Source organism: Euprymna scolopes, chromosome 29 (genome assembly GCF_053919585.1).
Source record: "Euprymna scolopes isolate OS-2025 chromosome 29, ASM5391958v1, whole genome shotgun sequence".
NCBI classification, from domain to species: Eukaryota; Metazoa; Mollusca; class Cephalopoda; order Sepiida; family Sepiolidae; genus Euprymna; species Euprymna scolopes.
This window is the reverse complement of record NC_136510.1, coordinates 57,784,404-57,801,871: the sequence shown is the minus strand read 5'-3', so window position 1 is coordinate 57,801,871 and position 17,468 is coordinate 57,784,404.

The following is a 17,468-nucleotide window of genomic DNA, read 5'->3' as shown; positions in this document are numbered from 1 at the left end:
AGAGGGACCAACTGGAAAGTGAGAAAACTTAAAGAAACAGCTCACATGCGTGGACATAACAACCTACTGAGCAAACCAAGCATAGAGCTGAATGCTATTTGGACACCTCTGATAGAGAGAGAAAACCTTTCAAGGTTTTCTCTCTCTATCAGGTTTAACATTAACAAGGGCAAAAGCGTTGTGACGATAACAACCAAGATGAGGAAGTTAGTCCGTCAATCTCTATTTTCAATCAATTTTAATGTTTAATTCTAGCCACATTTGCGTTTTGATTAGAGACATTATAGAGTAGGTATGAGAATTTAACCTTCCCACAGTCTAAGACCTTTATGAAAACTGATTTTATTTAAGAGACATTTTTGGATTCGACAGTACCAGATGCGTTTTTTTTTTTTTTTTTTTTTTTTTTGCATAATGAACATATATTTAACCAATCGCTGCGTATCTTTCAAATTACAAAATTTGAATTTAATTAGCCATTGAATTATTATTTTAAAATAACATAAATAAAACGTTTACAAAAGTATTATTTCGTATATACAACATCATTTGTTATAATTTAATGGCAATTTCGTTCAATTAATTTTTTTTTTGTTTGATTTTGAATATTTTAAACTAATTATGGACTAAAAGTTATTATAGATTGGGTTCGTTCCAGTTTCTACTGTAAAAAACAAATGTTATAAATATCCAAAATACAGATATTTTTTTTTTTTCGACAGATGATCACGATAAGGTGCAGCAGTAAATATCCCAGGACAATAGTGAAAATTATTAAACTATATATAATATATATTATTAAACTGAACAAAAATTAAAGTAAAAAAAAAACGGATAACACCGAGTAGTTTCTGCTAGTAAATACCAAAACGATCAGCCTAGACAAAAACGACCTACTTTAATGGATAACACCTAATTGGAAATTCGGTCTATCAAAAAGATGAGATGCCACAAATACGATGACGGTGGAGAAATATGGTAAGTACATGATTTTGACTCCACAAATATTCACGTTCATTCTTAAAGGTCAACTGACTTCGTATTTAATTTAATTCTAATCTCGCCTTCGCTATAGACGAAGCAGTCTAGTTAACAACAACTGACATATGTGAAAAAACTAGTTAGTCGGTCAGATGACAAGAATGATATTTGTGGACTCATTAAATGTCCATAAGAATATAAGATGTAGAAATTAAGGCAGCGATGAGTTACATATAGCATAAGTCAGAAGAAAACCCGGATTTCATAAACGTTGACTGCATTTTATTATGATTCCATAGTAAAAAGATCTGTTAAATTTCTACTTTTTACCATTATGTCAGCATAAGATATATTTTTCAATAAAGTTAAATACACATTTTACATTTTTGTAAATATTTTATCTGATAGTTTCCAAAAATGTTCTTTTTGCTATTAACTTTTAATTCAATTAATATAAAACATTTGCTGTTATGCTAAATGACAGATTTATATTCCCAAAAATAATTAGTTTCTTTGAAAAATACAATTACTCATACTATTTCATCTATCTATCTATCTATTCTATACTCCTATAAATTCGTTTTTCTTTTGTGTGTATTGATATTCATATTAAAAACGCTCTTTTCTATTTATCTAAAAAGAAAATATAATTTTCTTATATATGGGTTGTGGAATTGAATTCATCTGCAAAAGATCTAGCTAATTTGCATATTCTTTTAAACATTCATTTTAATTAATTCCCTATTAGTTGCTTCGGTTTTTTAATAGGATTATCATCTTTAGTTAACTATTACCTGTAATTATATTCATGCAGACATTCTACATGATTTATACTTGCATAATATTAGCGAAAAAGTTTATAGTAAACAGAAAATTGTTTCCATATATATTTATGTATATATTTTTGTTAAATAAATCTATCTATATCTATATATCTATAAAAGTGAACGTGTCTGTGTATCTGTGTGTCTGTGTACATTTCCCTACGCAATAATTCTGTCAATTTTTAGTCTACAGACACGAAATTTGATATACCGAGCACTGAGATTTGGGAAAATCGATGTGATCCGTTTTCGGCCAGAAATTTGGCTGTTAAGGGGTGAAAGTTCAACGATTTGACCCTTGAGAACTCTACCAAACTCCTCCGACAATTTTGGGTCTACGCACTTGAAATTTTAGATGTAGGTTCCTTGGACATGAATCTAACTTAATAACTTAATTTGAGCCAAAAACAATAAATTTTAAGGGGTCATAATAGGGGTCAAAGTTAATAAAAAATTAACCTATTCGGTCTCTTCCAAATTACTCAGACAATTTCTGGTCTAAATATTTGAAATTTTACATAAAGGGTATTCAGAGATAGGGCAAGCTTTTTTTTATCTATTTGGGTCGAAAATTTTTAGTTACCAATATATAAATGTATTTATGTATGTCTGTTTGCATGTCTGCCTTAAACTTTCAATAGAAGCGACGGATTTTACCAAGATCAGTATCGTTTTAAAGTTCGATCTTTCATACGACAAATATCGAAGAATTGGCTAAAAACATTAATATCTTCCCCTTCAACAAGGCACTTTTCTACAGGGGTGGGGGTCACTTTTTTCGCCGATATTTTTACAAGTTATCCTCTCCTTTAGATTGTCTAGCCTTAATTTAAAAAAATGTCGCTTCCGGTTTAGCGGTGGTCGTAACAGCATAAACGTTAGGTTTTACCCCGTTCTTTTCCTCCTTTGCGATACAGGTTCGAGTCTGTCTTCCTACTACAACTTTTTTTTTTTGCTCAACATACACATCCAAACATCCGGGCAACGCCGGGCTGAATGCTAGTATATCTATAAAAGTGAACGTGTCCGTGTGTCTTTCTGTCTGTCTGTGTGTCTGTGTATACAAGGCACTTTTCTACAGGGGAAGTTCACTTTTCTACAGGGGGGGGTCACTTTTTTCGCCGATATTGTTTAAAGTTATCCTCTCCTTTAGATTGTCTAGCCTTAATTTTAAAAAATGTCGCTTCCGGTTTGGCGGTGGTCGTAACAGCATAAACGTTAGGTTTTACCCCGTTCTTTTCCTACTTTGTGGTACGGGTTCGAGCCTGCCTTCCTACTACCACTTTTTTTTTTTTTGCTCAACATACACATCCAAACACTCGGGCAACGCCGGGCTGAATGCTAGTATATCTATAAAAGTAAACGTGTCGTTGTGCGCGTGTGTGTCTGTATACATTTCCCTACGCAATAACTCTCAATTTTAAGTATACAGACTCGAAAGTTGATATACAGGGTCCTGAGATTTGAGAAAATCGATGTGATCGGTTTTCGGCCAGAAATTTGGCTGTTAAGGGGTCAAAGTGCAACAATTTGACCTTTGAAAACTCTACCAAACTCCTCCGACAATTTTGAGTCTAAACACTTGAAATTTAAGATATAGGTTCCTTGGACATGGATTTAACTTAATAACCTGATTTGAGCCCAAAACAATAAATTTTACTGGTTCATAATACGGGGTCAAAGTTTAAAAAATTGACCGTTTTTTTGTTTTGTTTTTTTTCTCAGCACATACCTTGAAACACCCGAGCACCGCCGGGCACCCATGCTAGTAGTTCACTAAAGATGATCATCCCATAAGAAAACCGAAAAAACTAACAGGGAATTAATTAAAATGAATGTTTAAAAGAAATTGGAAATTAGCTAGATTTTTTGCTAGTGAATGCAATTCCACAAGCCATATAAAATTGTATTTTCTTTTTAAATAAATAGAAAAGAGGGGTTTTAATGTGAATATCATACGCACAAAAGAAAAATGGATTTATATGAGTATAGATAGATAGATAGATAGATAGATAGATGTGTTATTTGATCACATTGTAAGAAAACAGTATGTGCCTCTCTCTTTGTCGCATAGACCTTCGCGCAGAACGATATATATTAATAAGGATTATTTCAGATCTCATTATTTTGAACAGTAATGAGAAAATTTCAAACTGGATTAGCGTTCTATACCAAAATTTGAACCAGCTCCTTGAACTTCTCCAAAAAAGAAAACAATAATCAACATTGTGTTTCTTATTCACGGATCTTAAAAAATGCTTTTAATTTAGAACATCTATGAAATGAAATTTATGTCGGATGTTGATCTAATATATCTGTTAAACGTTTATACATAAGCATCATATCAATATAACCCTCAGTATTCATCTTTACCCCTAGTAACCGGGTTTTAAAAATCGTAATGATCAATTAATTTGTTTAGAAATGAATGATTTACATAGAAATATATAAGCATATGCCCATGCTTTGTTTAGATAGAGATGCCGCTGAGAACTATATCGCATTTGCATTTGCAATATTTGATATAATTTTTATCTACACATTTTGTGGTTATTGCTTCGCTTACTGTAAGCTTATTACTTATCTCCATATATATTAAAACAATACTAGTCATAAATGAACCGCAGAAAGTAATCTTGCATACTGCATATGTTATTTGCAACAAAATGTCATTAGATATATATCCTCTGAGATTTTTAAATGAAAATGCATATTGTTTATTTGTAGTACATACATGACAAGTTAAAATGAATATCAAATGTACGAAGCTCGTAAAAGCTGTTTATTATAAACTTAAGTTTCCTTGGTCTGAAAAGTTAAATTTTTAAGTAGCATTTTCTTCAGTGAGTAAAGTTTGAAATAATATGAGGTTGATGCAAAAATAACGTGGTCGTCTATAATCTAAATCTCACCTGTTTAAATGTATGTATGTATGTATGTATGCCTAAAACCTTCAACAGAGGAGACGGATTTTCACGAGATCGATATCGTTTTGAAGCCGACCCTTCGGACGGCAAATATCGAAAAATTGACTAAAAACATTTTTCACCCTCAACTGAGCACTTTTCTATAAGGCGGGGGTCGCTTTTTTCGCCGATATTTTCGAAAGTTATCACGTCTTTTCGATTGACTAGCCTTAATTTAAACCTTCGTCACTTCCGGTTTGGCAATGGACGCAACGGCAAAGATGTAACTTTTTTGCACGTTTTTTACCTCCTCCGCGGTATGGGTTCGGGCCTGCCTACCTATTATTACTTTTTTTCTTTTTACCCAACACACACCTCAAAACACCTGGGCAACGCCGGGCACCCAGGCTAGTATATCTATATATCTATAAAAGTGAAAGTGTCTGTCTGTCTGTCTGTGTGTGTGTGTGTGTCTGTGTGTGTACATTTCCCTACGCAATAACTCTTCCAATTTTTAGTATACAGACTCGAAATTTGATATACAGAGTACTGAGATTTGGACAAATCGATGTGATCGGTTTTTGGCCAGAAATTTGGCGATTAAGTAGTCAAAGTTCAACGATTTGACCTTTGAGAACTCTACCAAACTCCTCCGATAATTTTGAGTCTAAACACTTGAAATTTTATATATAGGCTCGTTGGACATGGATCTAACTTAACAACTACATTAGAGCCAAAAACAATAAAGGGGTGATAGTTAAAAAAAAAATTGACCGCTTTTTTTTTCTCAACATACACTTCCAAATACCCGAGCAACGCCGGGCACCCATGCTAATATATATATATATATATATATATATATATATATATATATATATATATATATATATATATATAATATGTTGTGTAGCAGGGGGGCTCATATTGGAGCACATAATGAGGATACATATAATGGGGGCTCAAACAGGGATGTTAATGATATTACGTAGAGGGAGACATTTATAACAGTTCTTTGAACATCATTACGACTGTGATGATAAATATGGAGGGAGACATTTATATCTGGCTGGTATGATTCTTGTGGACTTCATATTATTAATACAGACTGCATGATATGATGCAACAGTTCTTATTAAACATATTAGAGGAGGAGTGATACATTATTATCATAGAGGAGGCATATTATTGGAAGGGGTTATATAAGAGTTCGTTACAAGATGATCATTAAAACACATTTACCTTTTCGTTGTAAGGAATGACAACGCGGGACAATAGTTACAAACATAGTTTGTTTCTTTGTTATTCAATTGGTCGATTGGTGATGTCAGGAATTCAAACTTTGATTTACATGGTTTATTTTCCTGCCTTCGCTTCTAAGGAGCTCTCCTCTCCAACTGACTATCACTATGTGATCTGCTCTGATTATCTGATCCGCATCCTCTCTAACTTATAATCCTCAAATTCCTATAATGAGAAATCTCTTTTATGATGACAGGTGTGTTTACCAACGTGAATATATCACGTTTTTTACACATATCCGTCCAACACACTTTTGGCAAACAAAGAATCCTCAATTCTAATTCTAACGTATTTTTAAACAATATATTTTAACTCGCATTATGCATTCATTTAACTGACATATTTAATATCCAGAGTTCTAAAAGAATTGACAATCGACTCTTTTCCCGACATAAACAATATTTAACTATTTCTAATAGAATCAACAATATTTAACTATTTCTAATAGAATTAACAATATTTAACTATTTCTAATAGAATTAACAATGGACTTAATTTCTAACATTCCATTTTCCATTATCTGTAACACTTGCCTACAGGGTTCGATTCTAGCCTCTTCCTAATATCATTTTCACTTATCTAGTATGTCTTCTTACTTACTTGGGAAGGGAGCACCCCTTGCATGTAAGACTCCTTTCCTTCCTATTTTTCAAAAAATGTACGCATTTTTATATTTCAGTACATTTTTCTTTATAACCGTACAACCACTTGCCTAAGGAAGATCAGACACAAAAAAACTTTTTTAGTCAACCCTTTTCCAACTGACTCCATAGTTATTTTCAGACCAGAATCTCTCTCTGATATCCCTGGCATTTCCTTTTTGGGTGTAGGGTAGTACATCCTATGATACATATCAGCTGCTCCATCCAGCCACCCTTATGCCGTAACCGAGGTCCCATTTTACCTCTTCAATAATTCGACGACTCTTCGTCCAAATGTGTTCTGATCATTTCTTTCGCATAGTTGTTCTACTAATAATAAGAGCTTTGTCTTATTTTCTAACTATTTTATTTCTTTTGGGACATACATCAAAACTCATTTACTGAAAGCTTTGTGGTTGACTTCTAATTATCAAGATATACCTTTCCATCAGACTGATTCACTTGGATTTCCTTGCTGGAACTATTAGAACTCGACAAAGGCTTAGAAAACATCACCGTTAACTAAATAACCCCCACCTCCTGCGCCAAAATTCCTACTTGCGCACTGAATTCTAAATATGGCTAGGATTTCTGTGATTTTTCCTTTTTCCCATCGGAACGTCCAAGATCCCAAAACAGGGATATCCCGCATTCATACATCTCTAAAAAAAAGTATGAGGTTATATCTTTTCTTCCTACGTATTTACGGCATACATAAGAAGGGAACAGCCCTTTCATGTAACATATATATATATATATATATATATATATATATATATATATATATATATATATATAAATGTTTACAGGTACAGAATTAAAATAAAGTTTTGAATATAATGGGCAGAAGTCTCTCGAGAGCTCTTTCAGCTATCATCTTATCAGGAGAAAATCGACAGCGTAAAAATAATACTATGTCGAAAGTAAAGAGTTCTGATGGGGAACTATTGAATGTGCCAAAAATTACGGGGACACTAAAAATATATATATATATATATGTGTGTGTGTGTGTGTGTGTGTGTGTGTGTGTGTGTGTGTGTGTGTGTGTGTGTGTGTGTAGATAGAGAGAGAGAGAGAGAGAGAGAGAGAGAGAGAGAGAGAGAGAGAGAGAGAGAGAGAAATCGTCGGATTTCGCCGTGAGTTGCTTGATCTATATTAGCTAATAGACTATATTGTCTGTGGCGCGGTTATCAAGGTGGCATTATACTCGCCTCGTGTAGATAGATTCAGGTTCTGAATTCCGAGTTAAGATGTGTTTAAATGATGGGCCCAAATTAAGTCGAAACTCAAATCTTGACTTGCTGTTTGTTGGCTTTCATGGTCCGTATGAGCTGCAACTTTGTTTGACTGGAAATAGTTATATATTTATTAATTTATATGAAGTATATATATATAAATTTGTATACATAAATATATATATATATATACATGTATATATACTTAATTATTATTGTATATATATGTGTGTATACTTTATTATATATAGCATATTAATCCACGGGCACGTATTTCGCCATATATAAAATTCATCAGCGCGGCTATCTATACTGAGCTTCGATCCCACAACCACAGAGCTTGTGGTCGGATGCATTATCGTTGTGTCCACCAGTATCTAATCGACAGAAAGCAGTTAGCTCTCTTCATAGCAACGTCTTTCGTCAACACTATCTTAACCAATGCCATCACAATATTTTCCAGTGGAATTCAGTTCAAATTCTAATCTGGTTACGCAATAAATCTAGCATTTGTGTTCGATCGGTTCTACTACCATTGCTTCTTATTCACATTAATTTGGAGATAGGTCGACTAAGTCTAGGATTTTGGTCGCTCGTCCTATTTTTCTCTACTCTCTCATGAAGTCCTCATATACGTCGGTTTCGTCTTTATTATACCATCTCCCGAAATAATATAATAATGGCCTGATTTTTTATTAAGTGGCAGAATTCCGTCAAACTTACCTGACCATGGCATTTAAATTCTTTTGCAAATAATAAACGTATTTTCTCTTTGATTCTATAACATTAACGGATTCTAAAGAGTTGGGAAGTAAAAGAGAATTCAAAACAATGTTTTAAACAGAAATATGACAATGGATTTTATATTTTTTGTCAGAAATAAAAGTATTTTCATCAATACCTTTTTACTAAATAAACGTCATGCATCTCGAACTAAGATAGGGATACACACATAATAAATGAGAATTTTATGTTCATGTTTTAAAAGCCGCACTTATTAACCGTAGGTACGGCAGAGTCCATGGATGACAATTTTACTTATAATAATTCAATAAAATACCTAAATGACGAATATATGTATATTTATATCTGTATGTAGATATCTACATACGGATATAAACATGCATTTGTGAACGTCTCTAGAAGGTGGCGTAGCTAACTTAAGTGAGGCACCTTTATCAAAAATATTAGGATGGTGTAACTCATACCGAAACACAATTATCGCCCCAAAATCAATAACAACTTGACAGAAATTTAACGCAATGAAATAGCACGTAATTTAAGCCAAGACTTCCGAGCATAGCGGTAACTCGTCCGACCACCAGCTCTGTATGTGTGTATATATATATATATATATATATATATATATATATATATATATATATATATATATATATATATATATATATATATAGTAATTAGTAATTTATATATATAATTTACTAACTAGCTCTATCTACGTATTGAGCACTTTTGAAGTAAATACTTAAAGTTTATGCATAAATCTATACTTTCGTATATTAATTTTATGTGAGTAAATGAAGTATATATATATATATGTATATATATATATATATATATATATCAATAGACAAAAATAAGAGGCCCTCAATAATAATGCTGGAGTCCCTCAGGGGCCATCCTAGGCCCAACTCTCTTCCTGATCTACACCAATGATCTTCCAAAACACATACTTAAATCATTCGTTGGCATCTATGCTGATGACACGACGTGAGGCGACACATCAAAGGCCGTAAACGACAAAGTTCTCTCTGATTCTCTCTCCGCTGATCTCGAGCGCATGGTACAGCGGGGGGTGAGGTGGCTGGTTACCTTTTTATGCATCTAAAACCAAGCTCCTATCTTTGCATCATTAACGCTCTGATCCCCATCTGGCATCGATTGAAATGGATCGCTCTCGTCTAGGGGAGGCACTATGTTTTGACAAGCTTCTGGGTTTGACATTTACTCCTGATCTGAAATGGAACACGTACATCAAGTCTGTTGCCAAGGTCGCTGGAAAGATGGTGGGATCCTTCTACCGCTCCAGAAGATATCTCACTACTGATGCAATTCTCTATCTATATAAAAGCCAAGTACGTCCAAGGATGAAATACTGCTGCCATATCTGGGCAGTAGCTGCCAAAAAACAGCCTATCCTGCCTTGACAGAGTACAAAATAGACTAAATGGTTTAGTGGGGGATGTCCTTTTCTCTTCACTGCAACCTTTCTCCCACAGAAGAGACGTTGCGAGCCTATCTTTGTTTTATCGTTATTTCCATGACAGATGCTCGTCTGTGCTCCAATCTCTGTCCCCCAGCCAATATTTCACGATAAACAAGCTGAAACCACTGCTAATAATTTTCCCCACTCTTTATGTGCCTAAATCAAAACGTAGTTTCCTTGAACAAAGCTTCTTTCTTAGAACTACACGCCTGTAGAACTCTCTACCGCTTGCCTGTTTCCCTCCTGACTTCAGCATGTCTTGAAGTCCAACATAAACAAATTCCTGATGAACTTCCCCCTTGTATAATAACACTTTATCAAATCTCCAATACTAATGAATACTGCAATACTATCCCATTGACTACTGTGCACAAAATAATCCTTATCCCCGAGTGGCTTCTGGGCTTTGATAAGTGGTGACCTCAATGTAAAAGAATAATATACATCGATCTTCTTCTCAACTACCTTTTTGAACTGCAATCCCTCTTTCAAAGTGGCTTACTCTATTTGTTAACACAGGATGTCCTGCGGTTCAGTGCCACTTTATTTCCCACGAATCACCATTAAAACGACCCCCAAAACTCTCATCCTCAATCAAACATGATCAGGGTTTTGTCTGGATGGTATTATAGCTTCTTGCTCTTCTAATGCTAATTACCTAACTTAACCTGGGCTTTAACAACTGTAGCATCTCCCACCCCGTCTTTAACATCCGATTCCCACGACGAGCCTACCCCAATTACGTGGATTCATAGCGGTATATTATTTACCACGATCTTGGCATTTATCTATTCACTTCACCTCTTTGTCATCTAATGCTCGAATATTGCTAGCTCGATTTCAAAAGACGCCGAAACTGTTGACAATGACAATGACCACTATCTGTGGCAACAAACTCTCACACGACCTTTCGAGATGAAAGTGGTAACTGTTGCCGCAATAGCGCTCTTTTACCCGTTTCCCTAAAGTGAAAGGCAATTCTTAATAATGTATCCAAGTTAACCTCACCGGGGATATAACGTATTGCCATGGTTCTCTTATCAGGTTAGGTTCATGCCATCTGAAGCATTTTCTAATAAATCTATAATCGTCCCTTCCTTATGTCTTAGTGACAAGTATCTCCAGGTTTCTAGCAGTCTCCTTCGACAACCGTTGCGCATCACTTTGCTTTATAGCAACAGTTGTTTACCATTTTTCCATTGATTTATTGCTGATATTGTTAGTTTTTATTAGATTTTCAGTTGCAATAAAGTTCCCCGAAGATTCTAGTATTCTCCACGCCTTTCCAGTAGACATCCGTACGATTTTATCCTGCCTCCTAATCCCTTAATTTTTCTTTGACCTTCAGGACAATTTTGTGTTATACCCATTGGGTCCACCACGTTTTTGGGACGAATATAAGATTTCTAGCAGTTTTATTTTCCTAATATTCATTTAATGTTGATTCTATATGTTTGTTCTATTTTTCACATTATCTGTGGTTGCTTGCTGTTACTTAGTAGTGTTGGTTAGTATCCCCACTAAAAGATTGTTGCTTTCTTTTATGTACGCCTCACGTGCATAACTGATGCTAACATCTAGCAGCATTGCTGATTTTATATTTGCCAATGCTTAACTCCTTAAGTGTCACATGTGAATTCTTTTATACATAATTGTCTTGAATTTTTCACCTTCGCCATTATATAATAAAGCCATTAACTCTCTAGAAACCGATATGAATAGTTGAAATATACTCTTCAATATTTACAGAATACACAGGTCTAAAATAGTGGAGTTCTTACGGTCAGCAGAAATGAAGGCTTATAAGTTTGCATAATAATGTAAACTAACTTTGTAAAAAGGAAAATTATTTCATTGAAATGTGTTAGGAGGAATTTTGAAATGATGAAGATAATTTGTATTATTTATATTATTCAGACTAGTTTTCTCATCTTACATGGTATTCTTACAACGTTTCGACCGATGTAACCACCGTATATATTGTCGAACTCGGGAATTTTTATGTCAAACTCGAGAAGCTGTGCGGAAATTCGAACCAAAAATTTCAGTTATTCCATGATTACATGGACTCGTGGCGCAACGGATAAAGTGCTAAGTTCAGTCCTAAGTTCTAGCCTTCTAGGAGTCCATGAGTTCATTTTTTCTCATTTTTCACTTTATGCGTGAGTATTTTTATTATCTTCATTTTCTGAATTAGTTTATGTGACAATAAAGGAAAAACTGCGGATTGAGATTTGTGTTTTATATAAATTTAATGAACAACTGTAAATTGTCTCGACTCAGAGGAATATGATTAGGGTTGACAGCAACCCTACGCAGAGTTTATTTATTATTTTCGCAATCAACATTAGAGTTTTTTCTTTGTCATTTCTTTATATTCATTGTGTTTTAACAAGTATATTTCCAGTGCGGGGATATGTAATTGTCATAAGAGCATTTTATATGTCTTTTCTTTCGGCAGGCAAGACAAAGAAATTCCTCGTATTTCACACGGTTGACAAGACCATAATGTAATTTGCGTTAGCATTTTATTGACCACAATCAGTGACATTTGCCCTTCTAATAAATAAACATTTTTCATTTACTCACTTCTCTCGTTAGGACATTCCATTTCAAATCATCTAGGATCCCCTACTCGGACGAAAATGATTCACAATTTCTCCTACAACCTTTTGTCTATTCATTATATTCTGCTCAAGTTATTCTCTAGTGTCATTTGCAGATTGACTGTTATGACACGACCGATGCATGTTTTATTTTTTCTTCACAGTTTTTTTATCAGATACATCACACTATACAGTAATACGCAATTTCTAGAAGATACAGAGTGACTTTCTGCTAGTATTTTGGGCATTTATGAGTTTTTAGAAAAGATAAAATTATGTTTAACCCGTCTTATATCAGGCGAGACATAATCTAGAAAGAAATAATCTGTAAGAAATAAGTATATTCCTTCCGTAGAATATTGTGTGTAGTAAAATAAAATCAAAATTTTGAAAAAGCCTTTTTGTGCATGCCTTATTTTTATGAATAGTTAAGACAACGTTTTTATTAGTTAAAAATACATCTTCAAATAGTTAATATATATATATATATATATATATATATATATATATATATATATATATATATGAAAAGACATCAGTTAAAAGATATATATATATGAAAAGAAATCAGTTAAATACACACACATGTATATATGTATATATACACACATATGTACACACACACATATACACACACACACACATATATATATATATATATATATATATAGAGAGAGAGAGAGAGAGAGAGAGAGGGGGGGGAGACTAAAACTTGCTGCTATAATTTCAAATGATCTGAAATAACAGCAAAGAGAGACTTCATTCCAAATATTTCTCATGTGTTATATCTACTCTGTTTTGAAATTAGGCTAAGATTATGAATATCTCCAGTATCAAATAATTCTTTATACACTGTGAAATTTACTTTATGTATGAAAACCAAAGAGGGGAGATCTAACATATGAGAAATATTTGGAATCAAGTCTCCCTTCGCTGTTATTTCAGAACATTTGAAACCATAGAAGAAAGTTTTAGTTTCCCCACCATCAAGGTAAGAGGTCTTTGGGAAATATCAAATATTTTGTAATTCATATGCAAAACTAAGAAAACAAATGACTATGATTGAAATATTGGTAAAGGTGCAGTATCTTTCCACTCACAAAAACTCCTTTAAAATTACCACTCTAATAGTTTTGTGAGGGCGTTGAAAACGAAAGCAACAGTTAAAATTCCAGGATATGAGTAATTCCAATGATATGAATAAAGTATAGTTTAAAAAGTGGGGGGGGGGTCACTCTGCTATATAAATTTAATGTAAAATAAGCACTCACTTTATAACCAAGGTGACCATAATTGGTGAAGAGAAGTACATTGAGCAAAACTTCTTGATTAATGGTACTAGGTTGATGTGGTGGATATCTTTGCTACCATAGAAGTATTTTATCCAGAGATAATCCCTTAGATGCTGAGATATATGTCCGCATTCAGAAGTCTTTTGTCGCATTTGGATAACTGAACAGGAGGGTATGGAAGATTGTGGATTCATCTTTTACACCAAGGTATATGTTTATATGCCGTGTCACAATGCTCTCTTTTTCCGCAGAAACTTGGACAATCACCAAAGATGCATCAGAGTTCTAGAACACTTTCATCTTAAGTGCTTGAAAAGAATTTGGAACATCAAATTACAAATGCACACACCGGACACAGTGGTGCTACCTAAGCCTTGAAACCATGATTACCACTGCACAGTTGCTCTGGGAAGGTCACTTTGTATGTATAGATGACGGTCGCATGCCAAATTGACTCTTCTATGTAGAACATACGAGTGGTAAGTGTCCATCACATAACCCGAGAAGACGGCCTCAAAAGTAATCTGAAGGATACAGATATTGATGTTGACACCTGGGACGCAACTACAGTTGATTGTAGCAAATGGTAGAAAGTGGTAAAAATGGCTGTTGGGAATTTAGAAAAAGAAACCTAGAGAATTTGCCATGCAACCACGCAAATTGGGTCTGTGAAACGTGTGGACGTGTTCTTCTTTCGAAGGCAGGGTATGTGAATCATATGCTATCTCACGTTAATTGACCAATCGTCATCCAGTGTTCTGCAACGACCTAATAACAACGCATGTACTATATGGAATAAAGTATGCAGATCTGTATCTTGACTGAAAAGGCACATGGCTGTGCACAAAGACAGTATTCCTTATTCGGATCCAATCAACCCTGTTAAAATTTTGACATTTATGTGTTGTCTCTGTCATCATACTTGTAAATCAGCTACCGGCCTTAAAAGCCATTTAAGATCACGTGACAGGCTATTTGATGCAAAACATAAACCTGAGACAGAGACCATCTGTAGTAGAGATGCTACAACCATTTATATATATATATATATATATATATATATATATATATATATATATATATATATATATATATATATATATATAAACAGTATTTCATGGTAAAAAACTGATGATCGCTGTAATAACATTTGCACTATTGTGAATTCATAAAAGCAAATTGATTCAGCCACTACAGGAGATTAATTTACTTAGTGGCAAAATCATTTTTATGCACTTATATAAAATCATTTTTATGCACACATACACATACATACATCCTGGTTTCCTAGGTGGGAAAATATATACCAGAAGAAAAATATGCCCCTATAAAAAGGGAAGCTCTGAAAGAAGCGAAAAATGACTATCTTCCTATCTGGGAAGAGGAAACGAAACAAAGAGAAGAGGCTACATGAGAGAAGGAAGAAAAGTAGACATTGTTATGGGCTATGGACTATGCTCAAGCCAAACACACTAAACAAAAACAGAAAACAGAGACATGGAGGAAAATATTCTTCCACTTCTAAGGTAAGGAAAATATCCGACCCAGAAAAATAACTTGTCGACAACAAGCATTGACTTGAAAACCCTATAAAGATGCCAAAAATAACCATCGCCAAAGTTTCAGGAGTAGAGCCAGAATCACACCACCAGTCATTAGTGGGTAAAACTGAAGAGTCTGAACCCCTTGCACAAACTCATAGTTTAACGACTTCCTCTACCAAGTGGATTCCTTTCAGATTTCCCAACACCATCAGCTGACCATTCAATTGACTATCCAATGCTATTGAATAGCCCATCAATAAAACTTGGTTGTTCCTCACAACTATCAACACCTGCAACACTGATATCATCTCCAGAATTGCAAGATGAACAACTTACATTGGAAGAAAAACTTTGTAATACCGTAGATGAAGTACAGCTGATGAGCATGGAAGAAAAACCAAGACTGCCAAAAATCCAAGCTTCAAGAGCGACCAAGGCAGTAATTAAAAACGTAAATGTCGCTCTCAAAAGACTTGTTCCTCTTAATTTATCCACCACAAAGCTGAATCAATTCACATATGCTGCAGCACTCTATATTGTTAGAAAAACACTCCTTCAACTCCAAAAAATTGCCAGTCCAAAGCAAAAAATATTACACCAACTTGGAAAAGAAAGCTCCAGAATCAGCTGAATAAATGTAGAAAGGATTTATCTCAGATAAAACAATTCTTTCTTGCTCCTACAGTGCGAGGGCAATTACAGAACATTATCTACAGGCTCAGTTTCCAATATCAGGTAAAAATGGAGGACATTGAAAAAGTGGTAAAAGAACTAGAAGGTAAGATACCAGCCCTTGTCAAAAGGATCAAAGCAAAGGAGAACAAAGAGAAGGCAAAATATGATAATAAATCTTTCAGGAATAATGCGAGGCTATTCTGCATAAACCTTATAAGAGTCAACATCACTGTAGAAGAGCCACCAAAAGAGCAAGATCTGGAAGAGTATTGGAGGATTCTGTTTGAGAATGAAGGACCTAGCAACTTAGATGCCAATTGGATCCTGGAGATAGCTAGTACAAATAAAAGCAAGCTAGAAATGCCGGAACAAAAGATAACAAATGTTGGACAGATTCCAGAATAACAAAAAACCTGGACTTGATAACTTATCTAATTTCTAGCTTTAAAAACTTACATCACTCCATATTCATTATAGTAGTTGTTTCATTAGACTGATGAAGGATGAGGAAGCCACACTAACATGGCTATTAAAAGGTGATACCACCCTCATACCTAAAACGGTTGAGACACAACGGCCTAACAAGTACAGTTGCTAATCTGCTGTCTCACTACTACTTACAATCTCTTCACTGGAAAACTTGTTGTTGCAGACAGGATTCGTGACCACCTCTCTTCGGGAGCATACCTTGAAAAAGAACAGGCAGGATTAAGGAGGAAGTGCTTAGGCACCAAGGACCAGTTACTGGTTAACAGAACTTGAAGACTATAGGAAGAGGCAGAGGAATCTAAGCGTGGCTTGGATCGATTATTAAAAAGCATATGATAGTGCACCCCATAAATAGATACTGCAATGCCTTTATCTATATAAAATTCATTTGATAATTAAAAACCCCAATAAAACATAGCTACACATACGAAGATGTGGCAAACAACGATAACTTTAAACGACAACAATAGAAAATTAACAATTCCAGACATAAAAATCCGAAGAGGAATTTTTCAAGGAGATAGTTTTTCTCCCTAATTATTTTGCTTGGCAATAGACCACTAACCAAATTACTAAGTAAAAGTGGGAGTGCCTACAACCTGAGCCAGGGCGGCCAACAAGAACCAAATAAAAAAGTCAACCACCTGCTCTTCATGGATGACCTCAACCTATAAACCAGTTCAGATGCCGAATTAAATGTGCTATTACAAATTGTACATCACTTCTCTTAAAATATCGGTATGAAATTC